We start from the raw sequence: 16427 nt of genomic DNA, 5'->3' as shown, positions 1-16427 counted from the left end.
ACAAGAAAATACTATTTAATTCTTTCTTGTCAATGTATTGCTTGCTTTAACTAGAAATTCCAGTGTGAAAATGGTTTTCTTTCACTTTCATGATGTGCACGGGACACTGATGTAAAATTGTGCTGCCTATGATGCCTTAAAAATGCTGCCTATGTGTTTTATCCACTCGTCTAAATCTCATCCTGTAAAGAAAACTCGCGCTCCGTGTCATGACACCCTTGACCTTGATGCTAAAGACCCGTCTAACAACATACAGCTCACATAAGGATATTGAATTCCCCGGGCGGGCCGAAGCGTGCTGGATTTCCAGCTCTCCGTATTGATTTGACTCCGGGAATGGAGAAATGTGCTGAACAGCACGCACACACGCACACACACACACCTGCTGGCCTATCACAGGACACTGACAGAGACTGTTCCCTCTATATGTGAAGTCAGCACAAACACACACATGACTCCAGACTGACGCTCACGTTGACATGTTCTGCATGAGCAACTTTAGCTTTGGATTCTCAACTTTCGGCAGGTTTTGTTTCGGGGCGCAGTCATCATACACAGCAAAACTGTTTATCACTGTTAACAGAAAAGTGAACAAAACGTATAACAAATAGACCAATAATAAAAAAGTATTGCATACAAGTCTGTCTGCGATTCCTCTGAAGAATTGTTAAACTCGATTGTGGGTTGCACTGGACTCATCAATGATAGTGAATACTAAAACTTCAAGGACACCTTTTTCATGTTTATGCATTTGGCACAATAATTTAATGTGAGTAATGTCAGTATTATTACATATCGCTCCATATTACAAATATTTGTAATATGGATTGAAAATTATTCATATATATCATTTTTATTTATTTATTTATTTATCTATACTGTGATATATGCATATATATATATCTATCTATATATATATATATATCTATATATATATATATATATATATATATATATATATATATATATATTCATACAAACATACATACATACATACATATGCAGTATAGATAAATAAATAATATATATAATATAGACATAATAAGACTAATAAGTATTATATTATATAATTATATTATTATAATATATTAATAAAAAAAAAAAATATATATATATATAATAAGACATGGACAGAATTGTTGGTACCCTTGGTAAATGTGATAAAAAAAGGCTGTGAAAAATAAATCTGCATCATTAATCCTTTTGATCTTTCATTCATAAAAAAAAAAAAAAAAAAAAAAAAAGCTGACCTAATTTTTTTATGAAAAAAGTATGCAATAATTTGAGTTGATTTAACATTTATTTTCCCCACGTGGCAGTGACATTATTTGAGAACTGCTTTATCATGTATCTTCAAAATTCAGGTCAAAAAAACTACCGTGAATGTCCACTTATAGCTCTCCACATCGCTCTCTCTTTAAAGGGTTTCCACTCTCATTAAGTGACAAGCTTCCTTGACGCCAAGCGTGAACGCTGGCCATGCATTATTTAAAGATCCTGTTCTTTAGATCTGCCTGCTGTCCTGTTCAGCGTTCAGGACCCGTGCCATGGGAATGTCTGGCGATTAATGAAGAGCTTTCTCAGCACATGAGCCCATCAATGATTCTGATACACACACGTAACTGTACAAGCCAAACTTCTTATGACCTCATACTACAAATCTCATGATACTGATGCCTCAACATCATGCATTACCCAGAGTACTTAGGAAACACATGCACATTGTCAAGATGATGCTGAAATGCACTGTATTCTGCTTTAAGTGCCTTATATGCATGTCAAAATCTGATTAGTATCTTAATGGGAGATTCATGTACTACCAGTTAGGTCTGCATGATTAATCATATATATATATTTTTTTTGTGATCACATTTTCTTATTCAGTATTTTTGTCTTGTTTCCAGTACAAATATCTGAATATAATTTTGCTTCCCAAGTAAATGTGTCTTGATTTAAGATTTCAGAAAAAAATACTTAATTTATTATGCCATTTTGCTTCCTAACTAAATGTATCTTGATTTAGGAATGTTATGGGAACATAATTTTAAACGATTGTAATTAATGCAAGTAAAATATAGGATACTACAGAAATGGCTTACTAGGGACACTTAATAAAGTAAAGTAAACGAAAAATTAAACCACATACTCTTCACTCTATGCATTAAATATAAATGATCATTATTAAAGTTACTCAGTCTTTTGATGTTTGATTATGATTAATGACACAGACAGCAGTCGGTTTATTACTTTAAGATCTAATACACGGATCAAATATACGGACACTTCTAATTTTCTCTCTACTGTTTACGTTCACTTATGACATAACCGACTGTGTTTACGTGAATACTCACTGAGATGGGCATTTTGACATAACTTTGTGTGTATTTAAAGTCCCCCTGTGGTGAAAAGCAAGTTTTTAATGATGTTTATATAGACTTATATAGTTTATATGTGGTGTTTTTAATATGCTTTTAGACAAACCATGTGTAAATTCATAAGTCGACACCATTGCTGAGTATTTTCTCCTTAAAACTGCAGTGAACCAAAGACAGTCTCAAACACACGGTTTGAAATCGCTGGTGTTTCTGACGTCACAAACTACCTTGTAACCAATCAGGTCAACGTGTGATCGTCAACCAGTGGATCTCTGAGCTGAGTGAGTGAGTGGAGGCGGGGCTCATTTGCATATTCATAGAACAGCATATACTAAATGAGGCAAGGGTGTAGAGTTACATTCAATATATTTTGAGGCATGAAGGAAAAAAAAAACATTTAAATATGTTATTTGATGAGGAATGAAATGATTGACTACAGGGGGTCTTTGTGTAGAAGCACAATAAGACGCGAAAGAGAACTTAATTCGGCATTCGTGCTCTATCTGTATCATGAGTGTGTGCGCACAGAAACTTGTCTTAGACAGCTTGTATCGAATTGATTGTATAAACAGGCAAAACTTAAAAACATATGCGAATGACAATGCAGTGCTGACCCGATTCTGGCCAGTGACAATTCCGTCAGTCCTGAACGTATTTCACTGGGACTCGGTGTCATAGTGTGTACCGTAGAGATCAAGGGAAGGTGGTAGATAGGCTAAGGACTCAGATTGCATCCAAAGAAGATCTTTTATTCAGTGCCAGTGGATAAATAGAGGTGGGCATATTCACAGTGATGTGCCAAATACAAAGAAAAAAAAATACTGAATTTAAAGAAAAAAAAAATATACACTTGAAGCAGTGCAAACTTTGCTGTATTCACAAACAAAGATAAACAAATTGCTTTAGGCAGCAAAACCTTCAGGAATACTTTCAGAAGTATGACCACACTTTTACCTCCCAAGGTTCAGTTTGGACTGACTTATATGGACTAGGACATGCTCATTACATTCAAGACCGTACCAACTGCAGGGGTATCAATACCAAAAATCTTTGTAGCTTAAACATATGACCAGTTAACAATTTAACTTCCACAAAAATAATTAAAATAAACTCATTCAGCAAATTAAACAATCTCAACACCGAAAAACATTTATCTATGCCTACATTAACAGGGGTTAATTTCCCTTCCCTATTAACGGAAATGGTTTAACCCAACACAATAAAAAGACATGCCGTAGTCCCGCCCCCTCCTTTGAGGAGTCACAGGAACAGGAAATGGTGAGTAGACAGCATGTGGGGTGACTGTTTGCAAAGAGAAAATAATTACAGATTTGAAATAATAAATAACAAAAATGCATAACTACAACTTGTCTCTGTGTGGTTAATGAGAACAAACAAAGGAAAACTATAATAGACATAACATGTTGTGATGACCGCTGATATGTGCACCTATCTGCAACCAACCCAAACAGCATGTCTTAAACTTATTGTAAATTAATGTTATGTAATAATGAACCTAAGGGACTGCACCATAGTCAAAAGAAACACAAAACCATAAATAACAAATAAAGATACATAAGTCCATAAACAGATTGTAAAGACTTCGGCAGTGATGACGTCATCTTAGCACCCGTCATCACACTCGGGAACATTTTTACAGTCCCAAATGCTCGAGTCCGAGTCAAAATGCATCCGAAGTCGTTGCAAGTCCAAGTCCGCGAAATGTAGTCCGAGTGCCTCAACTCTATACAAAATCAAAACCTGGCTGACCGCCTCTGCTAGAAATCTTATAATGGGTCGTGGTTGGATCTTCCATCAGGACAACGATCCAAAACAAACATCAAAGTCAACACAAAATATGTGTGACCGTGTGACCTGACCGTCCCAGTTCCCTGACCTGAACCCTGTAGAAACTGAAGAGGAGAAGCACAAACATGGAGCTGGGAATCTAGAGGATCTGCAACCTTTATCAGGCATTGCAGGACAAGACTCAGAGCTGTTATCTTGGGAAAAGGAGGTTTCAAAAATAATTGAATAAAAGGGTGTCATTAATTGTGGCAAATGCGTATTAGAGAAAAAAAAAACATTTATTTCACAATGAGAATTCCTCCCATTTTCAAGTGTTTTACTTCAATGGTTGAAAGGACTAACAATGCAGATTTATTTTCACAGCCTTCTTAGTTCACATTCACCAAAGGTGCCAACAATTCTGACCAGGACCGTATATCTCCATTCATTGCGTGGTGCTTGTGAACTGGGTTGGTGTATAGTTTTAGGAGACTCACAGAAGGAGGCAGCGGGCAGCGGTTGCATGGCTTTGTGAGTCAGAGTCTGTTGCGTAACCTCCTCAAACTGGCGTCAGTATCTGATGAGCCGGTCTGAAGCTGACATCAAACGACTCGCTTCACATCAGCTCGGAGCTGGAAGACTCTTATGAACGGGATTGTTAGGCATGCAGGAACAGAAAGAGAATGCAAAATAAATTCATATCTCTGAGCTATACCACAGTTTGTGAAGTCTGTCAACCTCAGAATTCAGATCACTAAATTATTCTCTTTAAAAACTAAACCCAATTACATCATCTACAATGCTAGACTCTTGATTTAATATTTCTGACAAATTTTTGTTATCTTTAGAGAATTATTTTTGCAGTTGTTTAACAGCCTAAACAACTTTTCCCAATTACTTTCATGTGTTATTTATAAATAGATACAGAACTGTTCAAAAGTTTGAGGATTTTGCAGTCTCTTCTGCTCTTCTACTGCTTTTATTTGACCAAAAATACAGTAAAAAAAAAAAAAAGAGTATTATTTTAAAATATTACAATTAAAATATTCGGGAATATTCGAGAAGAAGGATGGGCTTCAGGTATCATATGAAACACTGAATTGAAATAATTTTCAAAAGGCTGCCAAGATTGCAAAGGCGAAATATTTATCGGACATCGTAGCCAAAAATTCTTACTGTTCTAGAATGTTTATTTTAATTTTGGGGATGGACCTAGATGTTTCTTGTGCAGCACTGTGGTCAACCAAGGTTGTTTTTAATGTGCTTTATAAATAAATTAAACTTGAAACTTGAATTTAAATAACTGTTTTCTATTGTAATATACTGTAATGTAATTTATTCCTGTGATCAAAGCTGAATTTTCAGCATCATTACTCATAATGCATTCTAATATGATTATAATATGATCAGAAACATTTCTGATTATTATCAATGTTGAATACAGTTGTGCTGCTTCATATTTATGTGGAAACCACTTTTCTCAGGAGTCTTTGATGAATTGAAAGTACAGCATTTTTTTTGTTATAGATTTTATTTTTTGCATTATAAATGCCTTTACTGTCACTTTTGATCAATTGAATGTGTTCTTGCTGAATAAAACTTATTTTTTTCATAAAAAAAAAACTGCCACCAAACTTTTGAACTGTTGTGTAGGTCATTATAGAATCAAGGTAAAACCCATTTAACCGTGGTAAAGTTACTGTAATGCATTGACTTAGTAAAAAAAAAACAAAAAAAAAACAAAGATTTCATTGTCATTCATGAAAAGGTCATTTTTAAACAATCCATTGGTCTTGAGAGACTTTATTCAGAAAAAAAAGGTGTGATTTCCATGTAATGTATGCCAGTGATGTCTTTAGCAGAACATAATGTGATAATACTTAGTTACAGAGCCAGAGCTGAAGAGATTTCACACTCATCGTTGACTGAGACTCAGCAGAGATATTTCATTGCACTGAATTAGACACAGTCCTTTAAACATCACTGCTCTTCGAAGCGGCAAACGTGCAAAATGATTCAAAGTTTTTGATAAAAAAAAAAAAAGCACAGGCCACTCCAATGAGACCTTTCTAAAACATCTACATCTGTCAATTATACGCGATTTCTCAGTGCACAAGCATGTTAGCTAGTACAAAAAACCTGACATTGTAGTCAACAGCATATTTTATTCTAATGTATTTTAATAAAATATAATTTATTCCTGTGATCAAAGCTGAATTTTCAGCATCATTACTCCAGTCTTCAGTGTCACATGATCCTTCAGAAATCATTCTAATATGATGATTTGCAGCTCAAGGAACACTTTAGAAACAATTATTATTATTATTAGTATCAAAGTTGAAAACAGCTGTGTTGCTTCATATATCTGTGATATATATATATATATATATATTTTTTTTTTTGGATTCTTTGATGAAACAAAAGAACAGCAGTCACATTTTTCCCCATGTAATGCATCCTTACTAAATAAAACTATTAATTCCCTTAAAAAAGATATCTGACCCAAAACATTTGAATGGTAATTTATATCAGATGTGTAGTTACTTGCATTTTTTACACAATGCATTCTAGGAATGGCTTTGAATAACATATTTATGCTATCTACTTTTTCATTAATATCAGTGGTGTCTGATAGGCAACACACTAGGGTTTGGAATACAGCTCCACGATTTCTACTGTGTATAAAGACACAGCCGAAAGTCCACGCATCAGATCGGGGCGCAGCATGTGCAACGGTCATGACGACCAAACACTTGAGATCCAGGCAACATGAAACAAGCGTTTCCTCTAGAGAAGTCCCTGATTGCTCATGTGTTTAATGTGCTTTGACCTGTGGGGACTTCATTGATCTGATAAAGCCACTGCAATGCAGACACTCTGCAGCAGAAGCAGGCAATTACAGAAAGAGGAAAAGAAGCTCATTGACAGACGCTTGAGTCTCTCATTCAGTAGAAGGCGGTATTTACTTTACATGGTTCAAGTGACCCGATTACCCCCCATGTGGCACAGATCGGATATGACCCACGAACGTGTAAGAAGAGCACATGGATTTCGATATTCTCAGATCGGTTTCAGGCCTCATTCATACGCAGAAATAAATCTGATATGAATCGGATGTGTGCATTTGCATCACAAAAGCACACAGTGGACAGATCGAATATTGCGAGTCGTAGGCTACGTCATTGAAAAATCGACGGTGGCGAATGACGGCAACTCAGGTGGACACAAACCACGATCACATGGCTCTTTTCAATTAACGTATTATAGTCCTACTGCGATCTCAAAATTACAGCCAGTTGATAATACCTAGAATATCAAGATCGACTGCAGGCGGTGGATCCTTTTCCTATTTAGCACCAAAACTTTGGAACAGTCTTCCTAACATTGTCTGGGAAGCAGACACACTCTGTCAGTTCAAAGCTAGACTAAAAACACATCTCTTTGACCTAGCATACACATAACACATTATAGACTTCTATAATTCATTGTTAGGCTGCATAGATCAGGTCAGCCGGAACCGGGAACACTCCCCATAAATCCTGATGTACTCGTTACATCATAATATGTATACATCACTAATATTAGTCTCTCTGTTTATCCCGAGGTTTACCGCAGTCTGCCGGATCCAGGCCGTATCCAGATCTGATGAAGGACCTGCGCCTGAACACGACGACAATGCAGTCCTGAAGTGTCAACTATCTCTTCCCTGTGAAGGCCTCCTTACATCGCTTTACCTCTGTACAGATAAAACGTTGTCGTTTTTATTATTATACATTTTTAAGGCCAGACAAGGTTTGTTGAGGGTTGGTTTGTAAAGACGGACTACCCGCCTGCGCACATTTATATTCAAATGCGCATACCTATGGACTGAACACGTGATGCGCCGAGGTTTGCGCAGAGGTTGCGAAGGTTTGCACAGAGATAACGGATAATCGTTTGCACTTGGAACCTATTTCCGGGAGTGCGTTCTCGAGACACCAGGCACTGTTTTGTGCGGATGAGCGGCCGGATTGCGTTGAGCGTTTTCTGTTAGAACGGTGTCGTGTTAGCGGCCCCTAAGTTAATAACTATTATTACACGGCTTGGTTGAATTCCAATGTAGAATGCGGTCTGTTATTTCTTGATAACAGACCGCTGTGAAGTATCACACACCATTGCCATGAAAAACAGAGCGTTGCTATGGACGCAGGATTCTAACCGTAGAGACGGAGCGGACTATTTTCTTTAGCGGAAGCAATACAAACGTTTAATTGTATAAATTGTTGTTGTATAAACAATAAACTCCTTTTTAAATCAATATTTTGTGTCAAATTATTGATTTATTTGGTAGGTAGCCATGTAATAAGCGGGATAATGTAGAGCGAGGCGGTTGTTATAGCGAATACAACCCCTTCAGGCTGATTCAAGCGCCGCTTCGCGTCGGGGTCCCGATCAGCCTGTCGGGGTTGTATTCGGTATAACAACCGCCTCGCTCTACATTATCCCTTACATGATCTTCGCAACGAAGTCAATCAAAACTAACTTTAGCTGGACAATAACTTTATTCTAGAGCTGCTATAAAGCCAAAACAATCTCTGTGACTGTAATTTCCTATGATCACTGTAAAGCTGCTTTGAAACAACTCATATTTGCTATATAAATGAAGGTGACTTGACTTGAATGGTGCAGTGGAGGATGAAGGCTCAACCCAATGTTTGTCTGACCTTTAAAGACAGGGTATGTGGAAAGCAGAAGATTGTATTATTATTTATCATCAACCAGGTATTTCAGTTTCATTGTCCAACTCCTGTAGTTGAATGTATAAAGTGGAGTATCGAAATAAAGCGTTAACGATCACTGAGACTTGAGCCAGTAAGAAACCACCTACACCAAGATCACCTTAGCAACTGCATAGAAACACCCATAAAAACATTCAAAACACTGTTGCAACACCCTAGAAACCACATGGGAACACATTTTCTTGCACTATATAGCTAGAAAAATGTTATTTAATTGTAGGCCACGGAGGATACATTGTCTTCCCTAAGGCCAAACGAAGGGCACTAGTGAGTGTGATGTAGAGAAATTACATAATATTTCAATGACTATTTTATTAGGTCAACTAAAAGCCGTAGGGCTGCCAGATAAACGGCTCAGATTTCCTGGCCACTCTCATAACTGCATGGGCAGCCTAAACCCTACATCATAAAACCTCAACTGTCCAATCTATTTCATTTTTAAAGGTAGTGTTTTTGTCCACAATTTGTCTGTAATAAAAAAAAAGTTTTTTTTAACTTTCCCCTTTTGCCTGAAACCACATAATTTTTTCAACTTTTCTCCTTTAACCCCCTGATTCCTTTTCGGTACAGTATTTAAAGGTGAGGAGTGAATCTATGGTGTCCCCAGAATGTGTCTGAGAAATTTCAGCTCAAAATACCCCCCCAGTTCATTTATTATAGCTTGTCAAATTTGCCCCTTTTTGGGTGTGAGCAAAAATGTGTCATTTTTGTGTGTGTGTCCCTTTAAATGCAAATGAGCTGCTGCTCCGCCCCGATCCTGCAAATCTCACTCAGCCACAATCTCAGAAATAACCAGTAGTGGAGTGCTCAGGAAGAGGTTCAACTTTTAGACGCACCTGGACGTTTCTGAATGGTTAGTGGATACATTTATGTAGTTGTTGTGGAGTTACATTGATTCATCGGTTTCTGGGGGATTCTGGGGGAAAATGAAATGAATCTGCTCTCTTGTCTCATCTGAGGCTGAGACTCAAGTGTTCAGTGCTTGTCTGTGCAGCAACGACAGAACAGTGTGCATGCTTTGCTCGAACTTTGCCAGTTCTAACCATTGCGTTAGAACGGGTTACATTGATGTAAACCAAATGTGGGTGTAAACGTGCAGATTAAGTAATATTATAATAAGATCCCCTTCCTACGTCAGAAGGGGAGCGAAATCTGATCGGCTTATTTTTTTACATGCTTGCAGAGAAAGGCTTACCTTAAACAAAGTTACTGGGTTGTCACTTGTCACGTTTTCTGGGTTGGTAGAAGCACCGGGGACCTAATTATAGCACTTAAACACCATTTTCATGATATGTCACCTTTAAAACCTAGTTTTTCTCCATCTAATTCACATTTTTTCTGAAATGTGAAAAAATTGGATTTTTTTTTGTGTGAAAAACTATCCTGTTTCATGTAGAAATACATCGTTTCATGTTTTTAAATATTTATATTCATATATTTATATATATTGTTTTTATATTTTTCAAATATCAATATCAATATCCCCCCCCCCCTTTAATGTTAAAGCTGTTTAGCACTAAATTATATCATATAAAATAATAAACTTATATTATTTATATAAATAATGTTTATTATAATAATATAAATATATAAAATAATATATATTTTATACATTTTATAATTTTTTTGTATTTTCAAAAAATAATATTCATCTTTTTTATTTTTTTTATTAATGTTAAAGCTGTTTATATATATATATATATATATATATATATATATTTTTTTTTTTTTACAAAATACAATAAATACAATTTTTTTTTATTGTAGTATGTAGTATTTAAAAAAATAATATTCATATTTATTATTATTATTATTATTATTATTTTTATTTTTTATTTCTTGATCTTAAAGCTGTTTAGCACCAAATTAAGTCTAACATTTTTCACTAAAACATATGCAAAGTGCAAAATCATCTATCTTTTGTCCCATAACCCTCTGCTTTCTCTTTAAATGTCAGTGGGTATTCAGCACAGTTCACTGGCAGATTTAATTCATCCAGCTATCTCTTCTGCATTTAATTTCCTTGTTCTTCACCCTGCAAGGCCTACATTTTGTTTTAGGAATGATAAGCTAGGCATTTGGAAGGAGAGAAATGGAAATAGAAATGAAGAGAGAGAGAGAGAGAGAGAGAGAGAGAGAGAGAGAGAGAGAGAGAGAGAGAGAGAGAGAGAGAGAGAGAGAGAGAGAGAGAGAGAGAGGCAGAGAGAGAGAGAGGCAGAGAGAGAGAGAGAGGGAGGGAGAGGCAGAGAGAGAGAGAGAGAGGCAGAGAGAGAGAGAGAGAGAGAGAGAGAGAGGTGCTGGAGATCATGTCATGGAGCCAAGTGACTTTAAATAGCCTTCCAGAGAGAATCAGGCTGTACGTCCCCCGTCTCTTCAGCTCGGCCAGTTTTGCCCTTCACATAAACCATATGACTATATCACTTTACTCACTGTGAATAAACTTTAAAGCAGTGCTCCTGTTCTGACAGGGTCGCCGAGATGTAAAACAATCCTAATGCAAATAATAAAATGCAATTAAGAATTTGTTGTGGACGTCAATCAAACTCTACAGTACTTTAGAAAAAAAGTTAATGTCACGCTTGGTAGAAGCCAGTCAAAATAGATCAAAGTCAACATGGAAGACATGTTAACAATAAATCCATATTTTGACAAATGAAGACAAATTAACTTTATAAAAACTAATAACATTTATATAGGAGGGGGAAAAAAAGCCTTATATTACAAAAATGTTATACACAAAATAGACTTATAATACAATATAAATGAGAATATAAAAACAAAATGTACTTTTTTTCCATGAAGAAATTATGAGTGGTTCTTTATTGTGCAAAATGCACTGCCATTGGTGGTTGCCATGCGCCGATTTGCAGTTGCTAGGGTGTTACAGGTGTTATTCAGCGTCGAAAGAGTGGACTTTTTAGCCAGTTCATCTCTTAGGTGAAAATAAATCTTAAGCCTCAAAATTAGAGGCATCACTCATGTCCACAACAACAGTCCTGGACGAATAACACTAGTCTAATACTTCATCTGACTGAATCAAACCCCAGATATATATATATAGTGATGCTTGCTATAGCACCGTGGTTGCCTTAGTAATAGTGAAGGTTGCCTAGAAACACTAAAACACATTTAGATAGTATGAAGTTATTTCCAACAATATATGTTTGTAAGTCACTTTGGTAAGAGAGCATAAATACAACACAATTAGGCAGGCTATTATCCAAAACATCCATTTATCGCTACACTCATTATGAGAGTCTGAAGTTTTACTGTGCAGAATTACAGGGATCTCTTACAAACAGCTGCAGTTTAACACGCTGAAGTATGAATCATTAAATCACTAAGGAAATTGAAAAATAGAAATTCGTTTTTTTTTCCAAACCAAAATATAATGATTAGCAATCTTTCAACACTGCTGTAATTAGAGAGAGCACATCTGCCCTCTGCAATAAAAGACTGTAGTTTCATTAACCAATTTTTTTTTACAGCATATATTATCTACATCTGGCTTTCCCAAACTAGGATTTGTGTCGATAAAAAGCTAATGAAACAAATCACACACACATATATATACACATAAATACCCACCCACCCATCCACCCACCCACACACACACACACACACACACACACACACACACACACACACACACATACATACACACACATAAATATCCACACACACACACACACATACATACACATACATACATACATACATACATACACACTCATAAATACCCACACACACATACATACACATACATACATACATACATACATACATACACATAAATACCCACACACACATACATACATACATACACACACATACATACATACACACATACATACACATAAATACCCACACACACATACATACACATACATACATACATACATACACATAAATACACACACACATACATATATATATACATATACACATACACACACATACATACATACACATACACACATATATATGTATATGTATAGATATATGTATATATATGTATGTGTGTGTGTGTATTTATGTGTGTATATATATATATATATATATATACACATATACACACCTACATACAGTATGGATATATTTATATATACACACATACATATTATACACACATACATATTATATATATAAAATTTACAATAATAAAATCAAAAACAAAATGAAACGCTTACTATAAAAAGATTATAATAAATAATAATAAATAAATAATTTAGGTCAAAGAGGTTCAGCTGAAAAAAATCTGTAAATCCCTTATCTAGGTTAACATATGTATACTAATGCATTTTTAATATTTAAAATTAACAATGACCTAGATTAATAAAATGCAATAAAGTTTTTCCTCGATCTTTTGACAGTTAAGAGTTTGTTATAGTATAAAAATACCCTGTAAGTTTAAAAACTCAAAACTTCCTTGTTATTCCAAAAAACTGCTTTTATTGAAATCAAGGCTAGAAAACGACAGGATCCAAAAAGTGGAGACGTGTGACGTCACAGGGCAGCGAAAGACCGCCTTTATAGAAGAATACCAACGTCTATGTCACCGCGTCTTTGGCTCACTAGCGCGTTAGTGAATAGTGACATAAGAACGAGTAAAGATTGACACAGGATCAATACCATTACCTTCCAAACGATCCTAATGCTAGGATAGTGGGTTTTTTTCCCCCAACAATGTAAATGTCTCAGCAGTGCATTATTTGTTTGTATTCGGTGTATTTCACTGTGGATTATTTGGTAAATTTCGGCGCAGGCTTTGCAAACAGACTTTTATGATATGGATCTGCCAGCAACGCCACAAACATGTAAGTAATCATGTTTATTCTAATGGCTGATCTGTGATCAGTGATTTCTGATGTATATTATTCAAGTTCAGACAGATTATCTTTCAAAATCGTTCACTGTATGCATCAGTAAATCAAACCAGTGACTAAACGATCAACTTCATGTCATTTATCTTATTATGATGAAAATAATCTTATTTAAACTGTGATTGAATTATTTACAGAAAGCGATCAAAGAACGCTCCCTTTCCAATCGCCCAAGCTGTCAATCAAACAGCGCGAGTTTATCTGGACACTTGCCAAAACTCGTTATGAAATCAGTGACGCTGTTACACTGCACAACGAAGATCTTACTGTATTTACATCGTGTTTGCATTGTTATTTGGTGAAAGCATTCGTGAGAGTGCAGAAATTGTGTTACAATGATGAGATCACTTCATTCACGCGATCAACAGACTGTCCGTCATCTGCTCAATGCTCATCGCTACAACCTTTCATGTGATGGGAATAAATCTGCATGTATGATCAATACTTTTCACGATTCGTTAATCTCGATAGCTGTAATAGTAAAAACGTAGTAAAAGTTTTCGAGAGAGTTCCACATGTAATACTAGCTATAACATGTCAGCCAATCACAGCAGTGGGCGTTTACACTGAAGTCTCACAGCAGACACGCCCCTTCAAACAGTGTTCAAATCAGAGGCTATAATCAATTTATATATAAATTTGTATATTATTTTTTTATATAGCCTTTTATTTATAAATTATGACAGTTTTTTATGTAAAAATCATACTAACATTAAGGGTACCCCAGAAAACATTATAACATAATAAAATAATCCAGTTCATGACCCCTTTGATGGCTTAACTGATGTTAACAAATTGAATATTTTTGTAAAGAGTTACCTGATTGTTTTCACCCATTTCACTGCCTTTGTACCACTGTATATGTGTAACCTCACTTTGACTATAATGTTTCACAGCAATGCATGTGTGGGAGATTTCTACACTGTAAAAAATATAATGTGAAAATGCACATTCTCTCTGTTAAACTGTGTGTAGGAGACTGGCATTGTGCTGCAGAACTGTCTATGTGATGTGAGTGGCTGGTGTGGTTGTCATGGAGTCACAGTGAGTCATCAGACGCTGTGTGTGTGTGTGTGTGTGTGTGTGTGTGTGTGTGTGTGTGTGTGTGTGTGTGTGTGTGTGTGTGTGTGTGTGTGTGTGTGTGTGTGTATATATGTGTGTGTGTGTGTGTGTGTGTGTGTGTGTGTGTGTGTGTGTGTGTGTGTGTGTGTGTGTGTGTGTGTGTGTGTGTGTGTGTGTGTGTGTGTGTGTGTGTGTGTATATATGTGTGTGTGTGTGTGTGTGGGGTCAGGTAGGTGTGTGTGTTACATATGGCAGCTCCGGCTTCTCCCGCCAGTCATGACAGAGCGAAGAGAAAGAAGTGACACAGCCATCTGCACACACACACACACACACACTACACCCGAGCCCTGTCTGGAGCCTCACACACATTTACATATTTAAAGGGGCCACGTTCCACACTCTTACACCTACTTAAAGACCCCGTGTGGTGAAAATTAAGTTTTTAATGTTGGTGTTTTATGCTTTGTGCACAATCACCAGTCAACACCACTGCGGAGTATCTCTACATAAGATGCGGTTTGAAACCACCTGTTTCCTACCGTCACAAACGTGTAACCAATACAGTCAACGTGTGGCTTTTCCTATCATTAGGAAATTAGGCATTTTAACACTGAGCACAAGAATACCTTTAAGAAGGAACAGGAAAAAAATCGGGTACATTTAGCAATCTAGCGGGTGAATTATGTATATGACGATGTTATGATGAACTACAGGTGAAACTCGAAAAATTTGAATATCGTGCAAAAGTTATAATTTTGATGATTATGGCTTACAGCTTATGAAAACCCCAAATTCAAAAATTTGAATATTACATGAAATCAATAAAAAAAAAAGATTTTAAATACAGAAATGTCGGCCCTCTCAAAAGTATAATCATGCATATGTATATAGTTATATATCCTAAATATATTAGTTTCACCTTTTAATTTGAATTACTGAAATACACAAACTTTTGCACGATATTCACATTTTTCGAGTTTCACCTGCATATGCCTTTCTCCACTGACGTTTAAAGTTGTTCAAAGCATTTCTAAGGATGCTGGTTTTAAAGGCAGCTGTCTGACTCTGAGATGCGAACGGGAACATGGTTTGTGTAACATTAGCAACACATTATTAGCTGTTTGATAACGTAGTCAAGCAAAAGGCTAATCATATCAGTTACCGTTATGTGCCCAACGTTGTAGAGAGTGATACAAAAAGTTGTAGTTGTAGACGACCCTGTGTAATTCACTCTTCCTCTTCTGCTTTTTAATCGGTTTCTGCTTATATGGCTGAATTAAACCAGTATTTCCACTTGCCATTGTGTAGCGTTTACTACAGTAAAGTTGAGCGAGTGGATCAGCTGGTGTGATTGAGGGGAGGCGGAGACTAATTTGCATATTCATGGTTCCGCATACTAAATGAAGCAAGGGTGTAGAGTTACATTCATATTTTAAGGCATTGAGACATTATTTTTACAGGGATTATCAAAGATGAGTAAGGGATACAATTAAAAGTTTTAGTTAATCAGGTTTTGCACCCTCCATCTGACTCTTAAATTA

The sequence above is a fragment of the Rutilus rutilus genome, assembly GCF_951802725.1.
Source record: "Rutilus rutilus genome assembly, chromosome: 7".
NCBI lineage: Eukaryota > Metazoa > Chordata > Actinopteri > Cypriniformes > Leuciscidae > Rutilus > Rutilus rutilus.
This window is presented reverse-complemented; position numbering follows the sequence as displayed.